This window comes from Alosa alosa, chromosome 3 (genome assembly GCF_017589495.1).
Source record: "Alosa alosa isolate M-15738 ecotype Scorff River chromosome 3, AALO_Geno_1.1, whole genome shotgun sequence".
NCBI classification, from domain to species: domain Eukaryota; kingdom Metazoa; phylum Chordata; class Actinopteri; order Clupeiformes; family Clupeidae; genus Alosa; species Alosa alosa.
Genome location: NC_063191.1, coordinates 8,622,199 through 8,646,072, shown reverse-complemented (window position 1 = coordinate 8,646,072; position 23,874 = coordinate 8,622,199). Strand labels below are relative to the sequence as shown.

The 23,874-nt window shown below is 42.0% G+C and overlaps 1 pseudogene; it reads left to right on the top strand.

Annotated features, from left to right (window-relative positions):
- The first annotated feature begins 7,135 nt into the window (after window positions 1–7,135).
- On the top strand, window positions 7,136–15,204 carry LOC125292349 (annotated as a pseudogene).
- Window positions 15,205–23,874: the final 8,670 nt, after the last annotated feature.

The following is a 23,874-nucleotide window of genomic DNA, read 5'->3' as shown; positions in this document are numbered from 1 at the left end:
GACAGAATCTTATTAGGCTATAGGTCCAAACCTATGAGTCTAAGCCTTAGTTAAAAAATGAATCTTCAGGTGTAAATATTAGGTCAACGAGCCATTGCATTCTGTGTAATATAGAGGTTATAAAGATACTTGTGTGTAATTTATTTTAAAATATATATTTGAAGCCCAAGCCTCTGCATTAAGTTGCTTCTCCACCCTTCTCTTTTCACAAAACTCACCAGAAGTCATCATTTAAAGGGTCATTTAAATAAAAAAAAAAATCTTCTGGGGGAGCATGCATTGAAATTATGCCCCCCCTTATGCTCCTCTAAATAGCCACAATGTAGACAGGCCTACTTGTTACTGTATGCCACTTGATTTTCTGTAATAAATGCAACCTATAGCCTAAGCTACTTCAGCAAACCCACACCGTTTGTGGCATCAGTTTCACTTTTACAACGCAACAGTGTAATGTGAGAGGGAGGGTACCTGTTGCAGCTTATGGCATGACAGACGAGCTCCAATTGTGAGCGCCCTCTATGTATATAAGTATAAGTAGCCTATAAGTATATACTTTTTTGATCCCATGAGGGAAATTTGGTCTCTGCATTTATCCCAATCTGTGAATTGGTGAAATACACTCAGCACACAGTGAACACACAGTGAGGTGAAGCACACTAATCCCGGCGCAGTGAGCTGCCTGCTACAACAGCAGCGCTCGGGGAGCAGTGAGGGGTTAGGTGCCTTGTTCAAGGGCACTTCAGCCTCTTTCTACTGGTCGGGGTTTGAACCGGCAACCCTCCGGCGACAAGTCCAAAGCGCTAACCAGTAGGCCACGGCTGCCCCAAGCATTTCCGCATGGACCAGCGGCATAGCCGCATAGCCGCATAGCCTAGCATTTATTAATAGAACACGTTGCAATCAGTATAAATAAGCATCATTAACGTAATCAGTATAAATAAGTATCGTGAAATACAACAATTCAGCAAGATAGATTTGGCCAAGGTGGGCCCCTTTGCGGTCTTGGCAGCCGTGGGCCAGGAGCTACCGTGACAGCGGAACTGGTCTGGTAACTATGGCTGGCCAATCAGAAGCCCTCTTTCCCTATAGTAGTATAGTCCCTCTGACTGACTGACATCAGATCAGGAAGTGCAGTTGAGTGACACATTGGTTCTCTTCCCCCCACTACTGTAGATGCTCTCATGAGGAATACTTTTAGAATATTCATAGAATAATGAGAAAAAACAGTTTGGGTTTAAAGTGAGGCTGGGCTGAAATTATTGTGGAGAATAGATTTCTTGTGAAAGCAAAGCTGATAAAAAACAGCCATCAGAGAGGAGAGAATTTAGAGTAAAGAAAGAAAGAAAGGCTCAAAAATATACTTTAAAAAACAACTTTGTATTTACAAAGATAACCCATCTACCTGACAGATGTGGCATATCAAAAGATGGTGATTTAAACACATGATAATCTTACAGATGCGCCTTGGACTGGTCACAATAAAAGGCTACTCTAAAGTGTCCCAACGTATGAGGGAGTGTGCAGTTCCTACACTGATTACAGAGATGTTACCCATGAACTGAATGTAAAGGTGAAGGGCTCACTAATACAGGTTTTACAAACATTGTTCAACACACCTTGACTGAAGTAAGACTTTTGCATGCATAGAAGAAGTGTTCAATCATTCAATTATTAATCTCATGGAATCTCATTTAGTGTGTTGTGTTTAATCCATGAGCCCCAACTCCTTACAGCTGTTACTCACAATTTACCTTTTACTTACATTAACTCACACAACTTACAGTGTACCTGTTACTTACTTTAACTCACACACCTTACCTGTTACTTCATCACACAACTTACTGTACCTGTTGTTTACTTTAAATCACACAACTTACCTGTTGCAGTCAGAGTGAGATACAGTAACTGGGGCAACACTGACTAATGGAAAAGACATTTGAAACAAAAGTGTTGCCATAGTCATGGTCAAGTGTGGGTAAACAGTAAAAATGACGCAATAGAACCAAACATAACTAGGGGAAAATATTGTCTGGATATCAGAGAAGAGGGATGGGTATTGTTGTTCAGACTTAGTGTACCTGTTATTTTGCACTGATGTTGACTTGTGTTGAACATTTATAAAAATATAAGAAAAGATATAACTCACACAACTTACCTATTGCAGTCAGAGTGAGATAATGGGAAAGACATTTGAAACAAAACGATTGTCAGTTACGGTCGAGCCAAAGTTGGGTAAACAGTAAAAATAACACAATTGTCACAACCACCTGGCTCAAAGTAGCTGTGACATTAAATGGGAGACCACACTGTAGTGATATGTTCAATAATATATACGTTTATTTTACATTAAAAAGATAAGGTCAGTGTAGTGTATGAAAAGGATAGTGTAATGCAAAGTATGTCTAGGGGTGATCAAACAAAAGTGTAAAACGTGACGTAGGTGTGAGGAGCGATGGGCTGAGGCTCTCCCCAGCGGAGCAGCCACGGAGTCACCAGGAACCAGGAATGAGCGTTAGAGGGTCAGAGCATATATAGCAGAGTCCATTACCCATGAGGTCTCCTTTATAGGGCCACCCATTACTCCCAGCACCAATAGGCACACTCCATGATCTGCAGATTGGTAACAAGGCAGCACAGACGAAAGGGGCAGAGCCCCAACAGACATTAGAAAAGGTGTGATAATGGGAATGACCAGCAGGGCCTTAACACAATTAAACAGAACATAACTAGTGGGGCTATATTGATGATGTGATGTTTCTTTAAAAAATATATAAGAAAAAGAGGACATTTGACCCAAACCATAAAACCAGAGTTGAAGCAGTTTAATTAACAGGGAATGACCAGCTCTTGAACAGGCATATTGTTGAGAGCAGAGGAAAAAACAGTACAAATATTACTGTTCATGCCTGAGTTAGAGTCAGAGTTAGAGTAGGCTACTCATTCTGGAACTTTGAACCTGAGTCTGGGCAACATCAAGGTCAGACAGTGCTTAGCAAAGATTCTAGAACAGAGCTCCGCTCTAGAATCTTTTGTGCTTAGATCAAGTCAAGTCAAGTCGGCTTTTATTGTCAATTTCTTTACATGCACTGGTCATACAAAGAATTGAAATTTCGTTTCTTACTTTCCCATGCAGACATAGACATACTTTAAATACAGACATAGACATACTTTAGACATAGCCATAGACAATAAACATTAAATTAAAGAGAGACTGAAATATAGAACATATATCAAAATAGAAATATAGGACATATATCAAAAAATAGAGAGGTAGTTGTGTTGTATATTTACATAGTCTTAACAGTTACATGAAGTTTAAACTTGTGCTTGTGTGACCTGTATATTTACATTGATATGCAGTAATTTCAAGTATATCAGGCTTGATGTGAAGCAGCAACACGTTAGGCTCTTGCCAGTCACAGTGCAGTTCCACAGGGCCGGTGTTGGGGGTTAGGGTAGACAGGATCCCAGGTTCCTAGGTTCCTGGCTGGCTAGTGGTGGGGGCTGTCAGTGATGGGAGAGTGGGTAGAGTGTTCATCCTGATTGCTTGGTGGATGAAGCTACTTGCAAGTCTGGTGCGGGGAGGCGGAGGCTGAACAGTTAGGTGTGCAGGGTGGGTTGTGTCCTTGACAATCATTAGTGCTTTACTTGGGTGAGGCGGGTGGTGTAAATGTCCTGCAGGGAGGAGTGGTGCTCCAATGATCCTCTTAGCTGTGTTAACAATGCGCTGGAGGGTCTTCCCTCTTCTGATCTGTGCAGCTTCCCCACACTGTGATGCTGCTGGACCACGATGCTCTCGATGGTCCCTCTGTAGAATGTAGTCATGGCGGGAGCGTGGCACTTGCCTTCTTCAATTTGCTTAAAGTAGAGGCTGCTGCTGGGCTTTCTTCGCCAGTGATGCTGTGTTGGTGGTCCAGGAGAGGTCGTCGCTGATGTGCACCCCCAGAAATGTTGTGCTGCTCACTCTCTCCACAGCATCTCCGTCGATGGACAGTGGTGGCAGTTGTTTGTGGCCTCTCTGAAAGTTGACAACAATCTCCTTGGTCTTGCTGACATTCAGCAGGAGGTTGTTGTCTTTGCACCATTTAGCCAGCAGGTCTACTTCTTCTCTGTAGTGAGCCTCATGGCCCTTAGTATGAGCAGCCGTGGCCACTGGTTAGCACTCTGGACTTGTAACCGAGGGTTGCTGGTTCGAGCCCGACCAGTGGGCGGCTGAAGTGCCCTTGAGCAAGGCACCTAACACCTCACTGGTCCCCGAGCGCCGCCATTGTAGCAGGCAGCTCACTGCGCCGGGATTAGTGCGTGCTTCACCTCACTGTGTGCTGTTTGTGTTTCACTAATTCACCGATTGGGTTAAATGCAGAGACCAAATTTCCCTCACGGGATCAAAAAAGTATATATACTTTTATTTATACTTATACTTATACTTAGTGATGAGGCCCACCAGTGTTGTGTCGTCCGCAAACTTCACCAGATGGTTGGAGCTATGAGTGGTTGTACAGTCATGTGTTAGCAGTGTGAAGAGCAGGGGGCTGAGCACACACCCTTGAGGGGCCCCCGTGCTCAGGGTCAGAGTGCTTGAGGTGTTGTTCCCGACACGTACTGCTTGTGGTCTCTGCAACAGGAAGTCCAGCAGCCAGTTGCAGAGGGAGGTACTGAAACCTAGCTTGTCCAGTTTGCTGATGAGTTGTTGTGGTATTATGGTATTGAATGCTGAACTGAAGTCTATGAACAGCATTCTCACATATGAGTCTACTGGTTCTGGTGGATAGGCTACTGGTTCTGTGATGGAATGTTGGGACTGACCAATCAGCGTGCACCTCCTCTATGTGTGTGTATGTATGTGAGGAATGTGAGGAGTTACCACAGTGCCACCTGTAGTTGTATAGAGTAACCTGTGGTAACTCTACACAAAACACATTCCCGAAAAACACGGGACGTCCCCTGGACCTTATGCCGACATTCACGACGTCCCCGATTGGTCCCGAACGTCATGTTCTCTAGCGGACGTTCCGGTGACCTTATTGATGTCCGGAGCAAGTTATCGTTTGGTTATTGCATGACGTCCAGTGCAGGACTTTCTGGGGACGTCACCGTCAGGTCCCTCGGATGACATTTGCATTTGGTCATTTCAAATACCTCCTAAGGACCCGACAATAACGTTATACCGGGGACATGGGGGGGACGTTTGTTTATTCACACATGGCAGCGGAGTTGATAGCGCTCTGGCTACCGCCTGCAGGACGGAGACATCACATCCATGCGCGACTTCACGTTACACATCTGGGATGACTAAAGTATCTATCTATCTAGCAGTAGCTGCATTAGCCTACCGTAGTCTAAGGCAACATATATACAGTTTATGAAGTTGTGCGTCTATGAGCAAAGTAGAACCATGTCTACTTTGCTCATAGACGCACGACTTCATAAACTGGGAAAAGGGTTAACGTTAAACTCAAAATGTATGTGCTACATAATTCAGCATGTCTGCATATTCAGACATGCTGAATTATGTAGCACATATTTTGAGGTATCTACCATAGGCAGTCTCCGATGTTACAGCAGCTCCTTGTGGAAACAGCAAAGAGTGCACATATCCGATGAGATTTCTAACGAGGAGCAGAAGCTCTCTGCCTCACCAGAGCCTTTTAATAACCGTTTTGACACCGTAGATGTGAAAGCAGCACATCCTAGCCTGGTATAAATGTCCATGTCTACTCATCATTAGTGTAATGCATTCTGAGGACGTGATTTCATACATGCGTGAAAATATGAGGTGAGTGAAGTTGATTGTGTAGTTGTAGAACAAGTCATTAATGCGTGTTCATGTTCCGTCTACCTCTCTCCTAGCAACGCTGAGACTTATAGGATGTAATATCGTACCAAATCGCGCTTCAATGTTTTTGTTTTTTTACCATCGCGGAATTATAAACGTTGCGCGCTATAACGTTGCGGTGACCATTACAGGACGTCCTCTCAAAGTCTCGTGGACATCTTTTAGACCTCCCGAACAGAGGTCCGCGGGACGTAAAGGGAACCCTACACAATGTCGAGGAGGTGACATTCGCCAGGGGACCTTTAAGGGACGTCGCCAGGACTTTATTTTGGTGTCAAAATAAAGACAAGTCAAATTGGTGTTTTTAAAAAGAAGGGATCATGGAGAATAAAGAAAAAAATATAAAAACAAATCTTTGTATATTCCCACAAGGTGTTTGGGTGCTCTGAAAATGAGAACCAAAATGATTTTTCAGACTTGTGAGGTCTGCTGTTCATACCCTGAAGGAATTTATTTTCTGTTTATTGCTTTTTGTGAGAGTGTTTCTACTTATCTCAGTAAGGAAAACAAATCAAGAACCTATGTTGAGTACAAATACATCTTTTGAAGGCCTAAACAGAGCCCAGCCAAAAAAACTCTAATAACATGTTGATCAACTTTGAGGGACAGCTATGACTATGCAGGATCATCCAAACCAAACGTGACGATTTTGCTACATACTATACCTATTTATGTACCAGCATGCAAAATTTGAGTCTCCTATATGGTTTAGTTCTTGCGCTATGGGCTTGTGAACTTTGACAAAAAAAAGAGGCTGAACAAAATGGACACCCCCCTCCCCCTGTAAAACTGGCTGTATCTTGGAAAGTACTGATCTTACATAAAAGTGTGTGTGTCTCCTGGGTAACATAGGTACACCTGGTAATTTTTTCAGAGTTTTTTGAGACCTAAGTGCGTGGTTCTGGTTCTCTGGTTGAATTGACGTGGAATGACCCAACAGGTACACTAAGTCTGAACAACAATACCCATCCCTCCTCTCTGATATCCAGACAATATATTCCCCTAGTTATTTTCGGTTCTATTCCGTCATTTTTACTGTTTACCCTAGCCTGGCTAGCGCCACCACTTCTCAATGAGACGTGGTCTGGGAACCAAACGTTCATTTTCTCGTATTTGAAAAAAATGCCCAGATCCGTTTATTGGGTGCCACGGATGTCTATCAAATGCGTCTGTGCATAGCTCATCATCGTCTTGCTTTCCCCGTTCTGTGATTGGTTCCCTATCTCAGGCTTAAAATTTGCTCCATGGTCTCCAGGCTGCCTTAGCAGCGTGAATCAAATCGCGCGCAAGGCAGCATGGGAACACCCAGGCTATGTTTACCCACACTTGACCATGACTATGACAACAGTGGAAAAACCACAATATAGCCTGTGAACGTGAAAGTAAGGTCTGTCAACCGGTCATAAGGAGAGGGGAGCTTATACAGCCTTGTATCTGTAGTCTTGGAAAATGGCCTCCAGGCTGGAGGAGGACCTCTGCTGTCCTGTGTGCACTGAGATCTACAAGGATCCCGTCATCCTGACCTGTAGTCACAGCTTCTGTAAAGTCTGTCTGCAGACATTCTGGGAAACCAAAGGATCCAGAGAGTGTCCAGTCTGCAGAAGGAAGTCATCAAGGGATCCTCCCCCAAATCTGGCTTTAAGGAACCTGTGTGAGACTCTGTCTGACACTTTCTTACAAGAGAGAGATCAGACACTCGTACTCTGCAAAGACCACAAGAGGAAACTGGAGCTCTTCTGTCAGGATGATCAGCAGCTTGTGTGTCTGGTGTGTCGAGACTCAAAACTACACAAACATCACAACTTCAGTCCTGCTGGAGAAGCTGCCTCTGAGATCAAGGTAAGACTCTTCAGTCACAGACTGGCAGCACCTTCTTGCATGTGCTCCTCTCAGGAGACATTTTTACTGTCCAGCCATTTCGAGGCACTCTGTAGATTTAACATTATGCAGTTTGCACCACTTGCTGGATAATTACATAATTTTGAGTCTCATCTAGTCACATGATTAAATAAATCTACTTATAGTAGCACACACACATTTGCAAACAGACACATAGACACCCACACACACATACAGTAGACACCCACACGCACACACACAAACACACACACGCACAGACAAATGCACAGTTACTCTATGCATTTTCCCCTTACTGAAGACTGTCTGCTCAGGTCTGTGGTTAATGATTCATGGTTTAATGGCATCTAGTTGGGGTATGGATGAGAATGTTTGCATGTCACACTAAAGTGATGTGTTCATTTCAGGAGGAGCTCAAGGCCAAGCTACAGCCTCTACAGGAGAAGCTGGAGAAGTTTGAGGAAGCTAAAGTGACCTGTGATGAAACAGCTGAGTATATTAAGGTCAGTGTTCTAGTGTCATACGAGTTCACTGTTTGTAAACATCCAAGGATTCTGTCAGTCGTTTCATAATGCCATGACCTGGAGACCATATTGTCAGGTGACATATTGCTGGTGAATCATCAGGTGCATTGTTTCCTACCTCTGCCATCTCCCCCAGTCATATTTAAGTCATATTTATCAATGATATTTTCTGTATTTTATCATTGTGTGAAACTTCACTCATGTAGCTGATGTAATTTGATTCAGACTCAAGCCCAGAACACAGAGAAACAGATCAAGGAGGAGTTTGAGAAGCTTCACCAGTTTCTACGAGATGAAGAGGCAGCCAGGATAGCTGCACTGAGGGAGGAAGAGGAGCAGAAGAGTCAGATGAGAAGATTGAGAAGATGAGCAGAGAGATCTCATCTCTTTCAGACACAATCAGAGACATAGAAGAGAAGATGGGAGCTGATGACATCACATTCCTGCAGGTAGGAACATCCACTGTCTGTAAGGGTGTTGGATCTGTCCAGTGATAATTTAACAATAGCACATCTGGCTGTAAGGGTGTTAGATCTACAAGTCTAAGTCCAGTGATAATTTAACAATAGCACATCTGACTGTAAGGGTGTTAGATCTCTAACTCTAAGTCCAGTGATAATTTAACAATAGCACATCTGGCTGTAAGGGTGTTAGATCTCTAAGTTCAGTGATAATTTAACAATAGCACATCTGGCTGTGTAGTTGAGGTGACCTGCCCATGCCACCCACCCCATTCCATTATCCTGATGTGTGATGTCATCTTTGGTCTCATTCTGCGGGTTTGTGTCAGTGGTCTCTGATTGAGTGTGCTGTTGATATGGTGTGAGATGATTCTAGAGAGGAGAGCAGGAACACAATAAGATGGGAGAAGAGCAACACACACACACACACACACAGTATGGCACTGCCGGGAGCATCATTTAAGTGTGGGTTTGTGTCAATGATCTCTGATCAAGTGTGCTGTTGATATGGTGTGTTGATATGGTGTGTTGATATGGAGTGTTGATATGGAGTGTTGATATGCAGATATGGTCTCTGCTCTGTGTTTGGTGGCTTTACTGTTGAGGTCTGATAGGTTTGATTTGATTTGATTTGATTTATTTCTGGATCAAAGACAATAAAACAGTAATCCAAAGGATGACATGCTAAAGTAACATACTTATTTCCAGCATGGTCCTAGGTGTTACACATACACATTACAGACAGGAAAACAAATAGACAAGACAAACTGTATTTGGAAGGAAAAAGACAATAAAAGGTTGGGGGTGAGGAGGCCAGTTATCTTGGATGCAATGTGGGTGACACGGATGAGTTTGAGGCAGTTGGAGGCAGTTACCATATTGTAGCAGCAGGGGGAGCAGTAGAGGAGAATGTGTTGGATATGATCTGTTATAGTGTTCATTTTGTCACCTATTTTTTTAATTTAGTCTTAGTCTTAGTCTTGTGACGAAATGTCCTTTTTAGTCTTTGTCATATTTAGTCATTCAAATATCATTTTTGTTAGTCAAGTTTTAGTCGACTAAAAGTCTAGTCATTTTAGTCTAGTTTTAGTCAAAAAGAAAACTAAAAGGTATCTTAGTCTTAGTCAGTTTTAGTCAACACATTTTAGTCTTTTTTTTTATAACAAATTATTTCTGATTACCATTTAAGTCAAATAGTGTTTCACACATCTCAATTTTCCAACAATATTGTGTGTCCACAGGGCTACTCGCCTGTAATAATTACTCATTCTGATTTTTGTCAGTCAGTATGTTTACATGCAGGTAAGTCGAGCTACAGTTATAGCTCGGCTGGGATTTGACAATAGACAGTAAAAAAAGATTTGACTGTCATATTCGTGAGACCAGTGTTTCTCAAAGTGTGGTCGGGGAATCACTGGTGGTCTGCAAGCTATCCCAAGTGGTCCATGAAAGCAGACGTGGTAAAAATATAATATAGATGAGTTGTTTGCAATATTGAACCAACTTGTATGTAAAAACAGTTCTGCAACACTGTCTATGTAAGATATGCCAGTTTAAATCATACAGTATGAATCCACACAATAAGCAAAATGCAAAGACAATAAGCAAGGTGGTTCAGTGAGTAGGCCTATAGTGTAGACTAATTATAGGCTACTGTTGAAGTAGGTCTAATTTTTTTTTTTTTTAGCTAGGGTTAGTTAAGTGGTCCTGAAACTGAAAAAGTGTGAAAAACACTGTCGTGAGACCAAAGTATTAATGTTTTACTCCTTACCGCTAGATGGCTTATATGCCTTCAAACACAAACACATTCCCAAACAGACTCTCCATCTTAGCCATAGCTAACTTGCTAGCTGAACTTTCCATATTAGCTTACTTTGCTAGCAAACTTTGCATCATCAGTCTAACTAGTTAAATAGTTGACATTTACATGATGAACATTTTCGTATGGACATTCTGGTGGATGTTAATTTGTATGAGAGAAGCTTCAACTTCTGGGTATGTAGCATTGTGGCATAAAGCTTAGGTAGTTGGGTTTGCTAACTCTGGCAGAAATCTCCAGTGTTCTTGTTCCATGTAGTTTTAGGTGTTGCAGCCACAGGGTTGCAGCAACAGCACGTGAGACTAGCCTACAGGAAAGCTGTTGCGTATGAACTCATTCGGAATATTTTGAAAACGTAACAGCTAGATATTCTGTCTTCTCATTTTGTAGATGAAAATGAAGAGAGATTTTATCTTAGTTTTTATTTCATGCAAAACATTTTAGTTTCATTTTTTTTAGGTCAACAATAATGCATCTTAAGATAGTCTTAGTCAGTGTTTCAGGACAATACTGCCGCCTCGTCATCGTCGTCTTAGTCATGAAAAAAGGTCGTTGACTAACATATTTCCCTTTCGTCTCGTCTGTGAAATTAACACTAATCTGTTACAGCAGTTAGTTGGGTCATCTATAGCAGTTCCTTGACCGTGGAGAGCGAAGGTTCGTTTCTCACTAGATTTGTTATCTATAAAGGTTAAAGGTCTCATCTCATCGCTTTTTTTCATTAATTTTGCAGTGGTCTGTAGTATTGATGGAATGCCCTGTGAGCCGGTTTTGGTGAAAAAAATGCAATACAACCTGCAAGAGCATCCTCCTCCCATTGGTCACAGCTGGGATCTAGTGAACGGAAAGTGTCGACCAGTGCGTCACACCCCCTTGCCCCAGCAGCTCACACCTCATGAAAGCTCAGATGAGAGTAGCAGTGATGATGACAGGAGTCAGTGTGGAGATTCAACAGATTCAGATGGAGAGTGTTTTTAGTTAATTAAATAAAGAAATCATAATAAATAAATAATACAAAAATGTATCAGACATCTGATGACCTATGTGTATGTTGTAATTTTGCTGCCCATATCTGAACTCAGTTGGAGCAGAGCTTCCATTTGAGCCTAATATTACAACTCTATGACGGTTTTGAAACATCGACATTTAAAGAGCCAAAAATTGGTGGCCATCTTGAATTTGAAGGTCAGAAATAGGTAAAATCAATAAATCTACATAATTTATGAATTTCTTGACCCAAATAGTCTCAGAAACCATGTGTTATGCAGCACTGTGGACAAAACCAATAAAAGTTCATTTCCAGCTTGGTTTACGGCAGCCATTTTGGATATAGGGCTCTCACAAAATTCCCCACATTTTGTGAGGGCACCCGCTAATTTTTTTTTCTTTAACCTTTATAGATAACAAATCTAGTGAGAAACGAACCTTCGCTCTCCACGGTCAACGGAACTGCTATAGATGACCCAACTAAGTAGCAGGTGACGGGGGCAACAGAAAGGGCTTTTGAGTTTGGGGACTATTTTGGCTGCGTTTATCGATGTCAGGGTGTGTTGATCAAAACAGGGTGAGTGTTGGGTATTTGACACCCCCATTTACACAAGCATGTGTATTTTTATAAACAAAGACATTTCCCTACGTGTGAGCCTTTCATTTAGGCGCAAACGGAGAATTAAGCCTCATAAAAGCGGTTATCCAAAAACTCCAGCCAAAGTTTTTTTTTAAACCCGTTTATCGTTTGGTTCTAAACTGTGGTAAATGGAGTTTTGGGCAGCCAACGTCACAGTATGCGACAGAAGTACACCAAATGTGCGACCAATGTTTACATTTACATGTTCTCGCGTCTGCGACTTTCAGGGTTCTGATTGGTTAATGTGAGCTTGAGGCTATCGTTAGACTGCCACTGTGGTTTGGCGTGCTCATGACAGCATGTATGTACGGGTTCGTGTAAACACATTTAAAAAAAAGGGTCTCGATGTACATGCAGTATTATTTGCAAACATAGATGGCCAGATATTAGTTTTGGAAAATACCCTGCTTCGTAAGCGTAGTCTGAAACTCTCAACACTCTACCATTTCAGCAGATTAGTTATGAATGCAGGTGGGGTTGTGGGTGATGCAGATTGATTATGAATACAGGTGGGGTTGTGGGTCATGCAGATTCGTTATGAATGCAGGTGGGGTTGTGGGTGATGTAGATTGATTATGACTGCAGGTGGGGTTGTGGGTGATGCAGATTCGTTATGAATGCAGGTGGGGTTGTAGGTGATGCAGATTGATTATGACTGCAGGTGGGGTTGTGGGTGATGCAGATTCGTTATGAATGCAGGTGGGGTTGTGGGTGATGTTATGGGCTGTTCTGTGTGTTCTGGGGGTGTTGATGAGGAGTTCTTTGCTTGGTTGGAGTTGGACAAGTGAGAGTCATGACACACATCAAACCCCCTCATCATATGCACACTGACCCTTCTTCACTACAGGTAGAGTGTGTTTGATACCACATCATTAGTTCATGCCATTGGCATCCTGCTACATGTAGCCATAATCAATAAAGTGATCATCAAGGAACGAATAGATCTGATCAACATCGGTGCAGTGCTATATGAAGACATACTTGTGTGTGTGTGTGTGTGTGTGTGGGGGTGGGTTGGTAGTTTTGATTTAGAATCTTTTCAATATTGTGTCAATGTGTCAGTCTGTAACAAAAATAAAAACAGTGCTGTAGGATATTTAAACATTCAATATTGACCAAGATGTAGCAAAAGATCTCTAGACTGGGAAGGTGCTTGATTAGAATCTTTTCGGTATTGTGTCAATTGGTCAGTCTGTAACAAATATAAAAACAGTGCTATAGGATATTTAAACATTCAATACTCACCAAGATGTAGCAAAAGACCTTAGACCTTATTATACCAATACTATTTAACCTACTTTCTCTTTTCTTATTTTCCAGAACTACAAGAGCACAGTGGAAAGGTGAGTGATCTGCCTCCTATCTCTCTCTTCTCTGTGGTTCTGAACCCAAACCCACAGCAGCACTGACTCCTGAATGTTATTCCAGAGCCCAGTGCACACTGCAGGATCCAGAGAGGGTTTCAGGAGCTCTGATCAATGTGGCAAAGCACCTGGGCAACCTGAAGTTCAGAGTCTGGGAGAAGATGCAGGAGACTGTTCAGTACAGTGAGTAGCCTACTGTTCTTAACACACATAATCAATGTTGGGAGGGTCCTTGGGGTCCTTCGCTGATAAAAATCCCTCTTCCAACTCAAACAAGCAAAACAGAGCAGAACCAACTTCCAGTAATCACACATCATACACACTGCCCCTGTGATACAGATGTGGAAATGGGACCGACTGTGTGTGTGGTGTGTGTGTGTGTGTGTGTGTGTGTGTGTGCGCGCAGGTGTGAGGATGTAGTAATCAAGCTGCAGGTTTAGTACCCTGGAGAGCCAGGTGGGGTTACTGCTCTCTTCCTTTGCTGTCAGAAGTGGGGTGGCTGGCTGTGAGGCCATCGGAGGACTTAGAATGGTTAGCGCTTCGGACTTGTAACCGGAGGATTGCCGGTTCGAACCCCGACCAGTAGGCACGGCTGAAGTGCCCTTGAGCAAGGCACCTAACCCCTCACTGCTCCCCGAGCGCCGCTGTTGTTGCAGGTAGCTCACTGCGCCGGGATTAGTGTGTGCTTCACCTCACTGTGTGTTCACTGTGTGCTGAGTGTGTTTCACTAATTCACAGATTGGGATAAATGCAGAGACCAAATTTCCCTCACGGGATCAAAAAAGTATACTTATACTTATACTATATACTTAGAATAGTGTGATATAGAACCCCAAAGGAGAGGATGACTGTTTTTTATTTTGCCACATGTACACACATATACACACACACACACACACACACACACACATATATATACACACACACACACACACAGGCATACTCACACACACACATACACTCACACTCACACACACACACACTCAAGCACACACACATACACTAGCACACCACAAACAAATACACACACACATACACACACACAGGCATACTCTCACACACACACACACTCAAGCACACACTAGCACACCACAAACACACACACACACACACACACACACACACACACACACACACACACACACACACACACACACACACACACACACACACACACACACACAGACATACTCACTCTCTCTCACACTCACACATACGCATTCATACAAACACAGTCACACACACACATGCACCCCCCACACACACACACACACACACACACACAAATTGATAGAGGGATGAAGAGAGATATAAAGAGGAAGAGGGATATAAATGCATGAGAATGGTCAGTGATGATCCTCCCTTCCACTAACATCCCTCTCCTGTGAGTACACTCCTGTACAGCTGTGATCCTTCATCCTGATGACTAAAGAGCATTTCACTGTTACTACTTCTCCTGCCATTACACTTGGTAACACCACTATTAATAATGACCATCATTCACATCCTCATCACACATCACTCAGTGTTCAGCTCATGTGTGTGTTCTTTCTCTCTGCAGCTCCTGTGACTCTGGATCCCAACACTGCACACCCAATACTCATCCTGTCTGAGGATCTGACTAGTGTGAGACGTGGTGATAAGGAGCAGCAGCTTCCTGATAACCCAGAGAGATTTGATAAGTATGCCAGTGTCCTGGGCTCTGAGGGCTTTTAACTCAGGGACTCACTGCTGGGATGTGGAGGTTGAGAGAACACATGGTGGCTTGGGTGTGATGACAGAGTCACTCCAGAGGAAGGGAGACTATGGTGATGTGAGTGGACAGTGGTATGTGTATTATAAAGATGGTGAATATGTAGCAGGTGCTCCTCCACAGCCCTCCACTCTCCCTCACAGTGCAGCAGAAACTCCAGAGGATCAGAGTGCAGCTGGACTGGGACAGAGGAGAGCTGTCATTCTCTGACCCTGATAATATCACACACATACACACTCTCACACACACTTTCACTGAGAGAGTGTTTCCATACTTGAGTAATCTCTCCTCTGAGTATTGTAGTAGTGAAGGCCTCTGTGTCATTAGAGCAGCCCAGTTAGAGCAGAAACTGTCTCTGTCTGAACAAGAGCCCACATGCAGAGATGGATGGAGACATGTGGGATTCAGTCATGAGTCTCTCACACAGTAACTGCAGTCAATCTGATATCTGACCTGTGAGGCATCGATCTTCTGGCTACTTTAATTTAGTTCAGAATTGAATTGTCTGATGTTTTTGTTGAGTATCCTCTAAAATAATATGCCATTTTACACTATCCTTGTGTTCCTACATTGCCCATGTCTCTATACAAGCACATTAAACAATAAAAAATATATATCAGTTCAGTAAATCATGTGGACATTTCTGAGGGTCTCTCCTTTTTAGAATTTAGCTCATCTAGAGGGCCATCTGGTGGCCATTGTTGGAATACAAACTAAATACAAATACAAACTGTGACAGTGCTGACTATTTGGCTATATGCATTAAAGTGAAGTAAAATATATTTGTTATTTTTTTGATTGGTCTATTAGGCCTATTCTGTGCACACCTGTATACAATATTTGTAGGAATTATGTTTAGGGATGCCACTTTCCTATAGGGGCTTGAGAAAGTCTCAGTATGAATACTGCCATCTAGTGGTGATTATTGTGTAACTACACTCTCCTCTCACATGTGAGGTTTCCAGTAGCAGAGCAGCAACACAGCACAGGTGCAGCTGGTTCTGCTGCTGCTGTCTGATCTGAGGTCAGAAATGCTGGAGATTAAACAGCACTATAGAGACTGAGAGCACTGCAGTAAACACAAACTCCTGCACTACTGAACACTGATTATTACATACATCAAATAAAATGGCATGTATGTACTGTTGTTGTAAGTGTCTGTCTTTATAACCAGATGAAAGGTGTAATTTAGATCAGTAAGGTTTGGACTACTGAAGACAAACTTGATGTGAGGGATGAATAACCAAAAAGAACTGAGTTTTCCACAGAGACATTAAACAACATTACTGATGCCATGATCCAGATCATCACAATTACCGTACACAAGATAATTTATGGAAATATCAACAGAATACAATAATGATGTTTTTATTAATAATATACACTGATACAATGTCAGATTGACTACATTTCTTTATCACTTTAATATGTCTTCATAAGGAATGTATCAGTGTGATTTAAACCAAAACTGTATTTGTAGGAGTCGATAAGTCATGTGTTCATACTCTGTGATACATTTATTCTGTGAGACATTTACAAGCTCTGTCATACAGAGTGTCATACAGAGCTTGTAAATGTCTAAACTCCTTGGATGATATTTCAAAAGGATTGAGAGGGTGAGGGAATGTTTCTGGTGGCAACTTCCACAGCGTTTCCACTCAGAACACAAAACAAATTATGTTCTTGCAACAAATGTTGTTGAGAATCTTCACACCAAGTGATCAGAGAAAATGTACTGAGTGAGTCTTCACACCCAGTGATCAGAGGAAATGTACTGAGTGAATCTTCACACCCAGTGATCAGAGGAAATGTACTGAGTGAGTCTTCACACCCAGTGATCAGAGGAAATGTACTGAGTTAGTCTTCACACCCACAGCACAGTTGTAGCAGAATAATAATGGAATTGAATTGATGAATCAAGTGTAGTAATGTGTGTTCAAAAGAGTGTGTGCCCTATAGGATCTGTGATGTGATCAGGGATGTAGTTCATTAGATGGACACTCAGTGATGTAGTTCTTTAGATGGACACTCAGTGATGTAGTTAGATGGACAATCAGTGATGTGATGTAGTTTATTAGATGGACACTCAGTGATGTAGTTCTTTAGATGGACACTCAGTGATGTAGTTCATTGATGGACACTCAGTGATGTAGTTCTTTAGATGGACACTCAGTGATGTAGTTAGATGGACAATCAGTGATGTAGTTCATTAGATGGACACTCAGTGATGTAGTTCTTTAGATGGACACTCAGTGATGTAGTTCACTAGATGGACACTCAGTGATGTAGTTCACAAGATGGACACTCAGTGATGTAGTTCATTAGATGGACACTCAGTGATGTAGTTCACCACTCAGTGATGTAGTTCACTAGATAGACACTCAGTGATGCAGTTCACTAGATGGACACTCAGTGATGTAGCTCAGTGATGTAGTTCACTAGATGGACACTCAGTGATGTAGTTCATTAGATGGACACTCAGTGATGTAGTTCATAGATGGACACTCAGTGATGTAGCTCAGTGATGTAGTTCACTAGATGGACACTCAGTGATGTAGGTGGACACTCACTGAAGTAGTTCACAAGATGGACACTCAGTGATGTAGTTCACTAGATGGACACTCAGTGATCTAGTTCACTAGATGGACACTCAGTGATGTAGTTCATTATGGACACTCAGTGATGTAGTTCATTAGACTAGATGGACACTCAGTGATGTAGTTCACTAGACTAGATGGAAACTCAGTGATGTAGTTCATTAGATGGACACTCACTATCAAAATAACTGGAAATGGAAGACTTTAGGGGTCACCCTGCTGCAGATAGACTTTCAGCTTGTCAGGGGAGTATAGTCCAGGGCTGGATCTCAAACGTCAAAGAATGGTTTTGAATGAGCCTTTAAGTTTTTTGAATGACCTTTTAGGCTCTGACCATGACAAAGTGAAAAGAGAAGTGGGTGGAGGAAGTAGGTTGGTTTATATAAACCTTGACTTCTACAACATAAGAATTCCCTTGATGAAGTCAGATGTGAGAGTACAAATCTGAGAGAGGTCGCAGTTGCTTTATTGCTCGCCTCCACGATTGTCTGTCACATTGTTACAGGATTCAGAACACTCAGACGTGTGGATCACGGTGATCAGGTACAGTGTTCTTTATGTCTACTTACTCCACCAGAAAAGACTCAGGAGGCAGAAACTGAATTAGGTTTAATCCTAAATAGGATATGTAATTATAGAGGTAAGAGATAGATTGTACAGTTTGACTACATTACATTACATTTGGCTGACGATTTTTAGCCAAAGCGACTAACAACATGGTAAACAGTTTAAGCTTTTTTAAAGCAATTCTCACAACAATTCTGGGAAAATGTAAAAAAAAAAAACTAATCCTACTGTACTTTGATCTTTAGTTGTGCATTGTACATGACATTATGTTGATGGTGCACATAGTTATGCCTGACTTCGCCATCTAGATTTATGAGTCAATATGTTTTTGTCATTTCCGTCAGGGTGATTTTTTTTAAAGCGATTTGGGGCATTTTAAAACCTTTTGAGACAATGTTTAGTGTAGGCGTTTCATGGTTAAATGGCTAATCCTCCTTCAAGAAAGACTGGCAAAATGGAGTTGTTGACATATTATTCGTCAGTTTATAAGTGTCTCCCATGAACTATTATTGTGAGAAAAGGGCTTAGATCAAACTTGTTTATTGTTTTCAATTTATGTATTTATTTTCATTGTTTCCTTACTTACAATGTGGTTGGTTTGCAAAGGTTAAGACAAATTATGCATGGGTGCCTTTGTTATATATTATAATATGCCAATGTCATCTCATCTACTGTCAAGTGAAGAAAATAATGTTTTTGTTGGTTCCTCAGTCAGTGCTGTACGAAACAATAGGAAAGAAAACCTCCAAGTGATGTACTTTGGATGGATTACACATTCTGGGCATTACACATTCTGGGCATTATACATTCTGGGCATTACACATTCTGGGCATTACACATTCTGGTCATTACACATTCTGGGCATTATACATTCTGGGCATTATACATTCTGGTCATTACACATTCTGGGCATGATGTTGTGCTAGAAAGACATAAGCTGCATTTGCTTTCATTGAAAGGGGGACTGGAGGCATTTTGTGCACTATGTAGCCTACACTGCTCAAACAATAAAGGGAACACTTGACTTAATCATCACATTATAACACCAAGTCAATTAAACTTCATGGATATTAATCTGTCCAGTTGGGAATCAATTTCACCTGCTTTGTAAAAGAAAGTGACAAATGGTGCACTGGAGAGGCTGTAAAGGCCTCCACACATGAGTGCTGATGTGAGTGTGCTGCACTGGAGAGGCTGTAAAGGCCTCCACACATGAGTGCTGATGTGATGTGAGTGTGCTGAGAGGCTGTAAAGGCCTCCACACATGAGTGCTGATGTGATGTGAGTGTGCTGAGAGGCTGTAAAGGCCTCCACACATGAGCGCTGTTGTGATGTGAGTGTGCTGCACTGGAGAGGCTGTAAAGGCCTCCACACATGAGAGCTGATGTGAGTGTGCTGCACTGGAGACGCTGTAAAGGCCTCCACACATGAGCGCTGTTGTGATGTGAGTGTGCTGCACTGGAGAGGCTGTAAAGGCCTCCAGACATGAGAGCTCATGTGAGTGTGCTGAGAGGCTGTAAAGGCCTCCACACATGAGCGCTGTTGTGATGTGAGTGTGCTGCACTGGAGAGGCTGTAAAGGCCTCCAGACATGAGAGCTCATGTGAGTGTGCTGAGAGGCTGTAAAGGCCTCCACACATGAGCGCTGTTGTGATGTGAGTGTGCTGCACTGAACTTTCCATGTCCGACTGCATCAGATTCCATTGTTTTCAGTACAACTCCACACAGCACTTTGCCACCGCTGAGTGGGTCCACTTGAGGGAGAACAAGAGCCAATCAACTGCAGCAGCAGGAACAGGGCATGGAGAGGGGGCGGGTCAAGATGGATGCCAATTTCAAAAATAAGGAAGTAGGTGTAAAGATACGTTTAAGCCATTAGACCATGAGGGAAACTTTTCAAGAAATATGTTTTTATAGTATATGCAGGTTTAATAAACCACACTGGTGTGGGTCTTTGTGTCGGCGCTGATGTGTGGGGCAAGTGACGGCACACTCATGACGACACCTATAGGTTGATCATGCCCCATGTTGTGTCCAGGTTGATCAGGCCCCATGTTGTGTCCATGATAGGTTGATCAGGCCCCATGTTGTGTCCAGGTTGATCAGGCCCCATGTTGTGTCCAGGTTGATCATGCCCCATCATGGCACAATGGAATTGTCTGTGAGACACTCTGGCAAAGAGCAATAATGTACGTTACTTTTACCCCAACATTCCGGGGAACCAGCTAAACTGATGAAGACAGCGCTGCAATGTTGGAGGACAGTACAAAGTCAAAGTCTGCTTTATTGTCAATTTCTTCACATGTCAAGACATACAAAGAGATCGAAATTACGTTTCCCACTATTCCACGGTGGAGACAAGACATATTTTACCAATTAGGTCCACAGACAAACATAACATTCAAGTAAACAATATAAAAAGTAAATAAGAAGGCACATACAATAAAGAAATAAGAGAAGCAAAATTTGGGTTGAAATTGTGCAATTGTGAATACAGTAGACAGTCAATATAATAGTGCAAAAAGTCAGGCCAATAAATGGCTGAGGTAGTTCTGTTTGACCTAAGTATGCAAGTGGCATAGTGGTGCAAGTTATGTAAGAGCAGCAGAAGTGTGTTCAGAAGTGTTTTCAGGACAACAGGACAACAACAACAAGTTGCAAAGTGTACGAGTGGAATAGTGCAAGTGGAGTAGTGCAAGGCAGCCATTGTGGGTCCAAAGTCCAGGATGTTATGTAGCTGAGGGTGGAGGGGGGAGAGGGGGGATTGGTCGTAGTGTTATCCGATTGCGTCGAAGTCCGAAATCATTCAGAGTAAACATGGCCTAGTGTTATCCAATTGCGTGCAGTGAGATTTTTAAATGCATGCTTGTTGCCGCCCCTCGAGTTGGGCCATTGTTCTTGGCCAGACCCTTAGGCCTAGTCCACACGTACCAAACCGATCTTTTTCTCCTCCGTCTTCCCTGGAACCGTATCAAGAATATTTGCGTCCAAATGGATCCATCTCAACACGTTACTTCATACCCCAGGCCTATAGGTGGCACTGTTTCTTTACAGAAATTGACCAAAACTTAGCTTTACAAACAGACAGAATAGGCTACGATGAAATGGCTAGTGCAAGTGGAAACCAGAATTGTTTGTGTGGACTGATGGTGAACTGTCAACAGTAGTCAACTGTAAAACTAATAAACTTTTTACGGTTTGTAAAGGGTGCTGTCCCGTCCTTTATTTGGCTAATGGGTACTTGACGTGACATGGCTTTTTCACCGTCACAGAAGATAAAAAATAATTTATTTCACATTTTCATCATCAGAAAAAAATGTCCTTTGGTGTTATGCAATAACCTGATATTAAGTAGGGCAATATCATGGACAACTACATTTAGTTGAAAGACCCCATTCAAGGTCATGTGACTGAAGACCCTTATGAAGCCCATGACCAGTGCACATGGTAAGTATTTCTCTCAGAATTGTTCAAATATTTAACTATATTTTCAGACCACTGAAGTTGATAAGTTTTTTTGTCCTTTGGTGCGACACCCCTAAATTTCATTTTTTTATTTGAATTTGTATTTTTAACAGCAGAGTTATGTAATATTATGCAAATGTATCATGCCAATTGCTTATGATAGTTCAGCTAGTATTAGCATAGTTATTAACTGCCACAAAAGCTCCAATGTCCTTTGGTGTGACAAGAAATGTCCGTTGGTGTGACACTTTGGCCAGTCACATCATAGGACATAGATGTCACACAATAGGACAAGACCTCCTTAAGAAGCTATTAAAACAAATAAATAACGTTTTTTAACATACTTTTCATTCTTTTTTGACCAGTTTTGATGATTTTAAATTCAATAATGCCTTACATTTGAATGATTATTGCCGTTTTTTGGAGACTACATAAAATGTTCTGAAGTGTTACTAAAACAACTATAATGTATAATGTAACAACTATAAACAAATGTAAAGTACATAAATACAGTGCTACTACTTATAATGCTACTAAACCTTTTTTAGAACAGAAAGAACTGAGGGAGAGATGAGTGCAAAAGAGAGGAGCAGACAGTATAGGGAGCGAATTAAAAAGGATCCACAGAGAAAGGAGGCCATCCTAAGAGAACGACGGAGAAAGCAAATCAAACTGAAATGTTGCCACATACATCTTGCTGAGTGACTGCTTATTATTCAGTATCAGAATAGACCTGTGTGAGGTTCAGCTTCAACAATAGTTACATAATAAGCACAATAATAATCTATATTGTGTTTTTATAAGAAATTGACAAGTAAGTGGTTACATTTGTAAAGAAAACACAGTAGGTCATGAGTTCATAATTGAGTATACATTACATTCATTTCTCTGTTGATTCATTCAGCTATATTCTATCATTTCAAACAGATATCATGAAAAGAAGGCTCTCGGAGAATTGGATACATTCAACATTAAAGCACTAGGAAAGATGAGGCAAACTGAATTGAGGAAGATTAGGAAGGAAGCCAAAAAAAGATGCAGGGCAAAGGAAAAGGCATTACTTGGCATTCTAAACACAACACCACCGTCTCCTGACAGTGTACTGGAGGAGCCAGTGGAACCTCCTGCAGGACCTGTGGCCCAACCTCCCCCTGAGCTTCCAGTGTTGCCACCAACAACGCCTCCAATACTACCAACACAGACCACTGAAGCCAAATTAAAAGAACATACAAAACAAATCAAAGGAAAGCTTACCAGACTAGAGAGGGAGAACAAACTTTTACAAATAAAATTCAGGATGGAACAAAAGAAAAAAACAGTAGAATGAGAAAAAAAAACTAAACCCTCTTTGTGAAAATAAAGTAAATAAAAATGTCAGGGAGAAACGCAGCAAGCCACAACTGAAACAAAATGCAGTGGAAAAGAGAAAAGAAGTAGAGTTGTTCTTGTCAAGAGACACCAACAGCAGACTGCTTGGGAAAAAAAAAAAAAAGACACTGTGGGCAGGGTGGACAAGAAGCAGCGGAGAGTTCTGACAAAATCACTGGTGAGACCTCCACAGTGACGACCTCAAAGATCCCGGATGCAAATACGGAATGTCTTACAGGCAATTTACTAGATATAGGCCATTTTATATAACAGAGGCCAGAACAACCGACCGCAATACCTGCGCCTGTTTTCAACATGAAAACATGCGCCTACTAATTGACAGCATGGCACATAGGGGGTTTAATTCAAGCATAAAGCCTATCCCTCTGCTCAAAAGCATTACATGTAATGCTGATAAGAAAGAGTGTATGTACAGAACATGCACTGAATGCTGTTTTGAAGAAGTTCAGATGGCAGAGTACAACCCCCTTGACTCTGCCAGATGGGAATGCTGGGCGAAAGAGGATGTGACTGTTGCTGATAGGGTCTTTAAGAACTGGGTGAAGAAGTCAAAGTCTGGCACTGTCCAAAACCTGGTAGAGCAATTCAGACTTGAGCTTGAATCCATCGGTAGCCA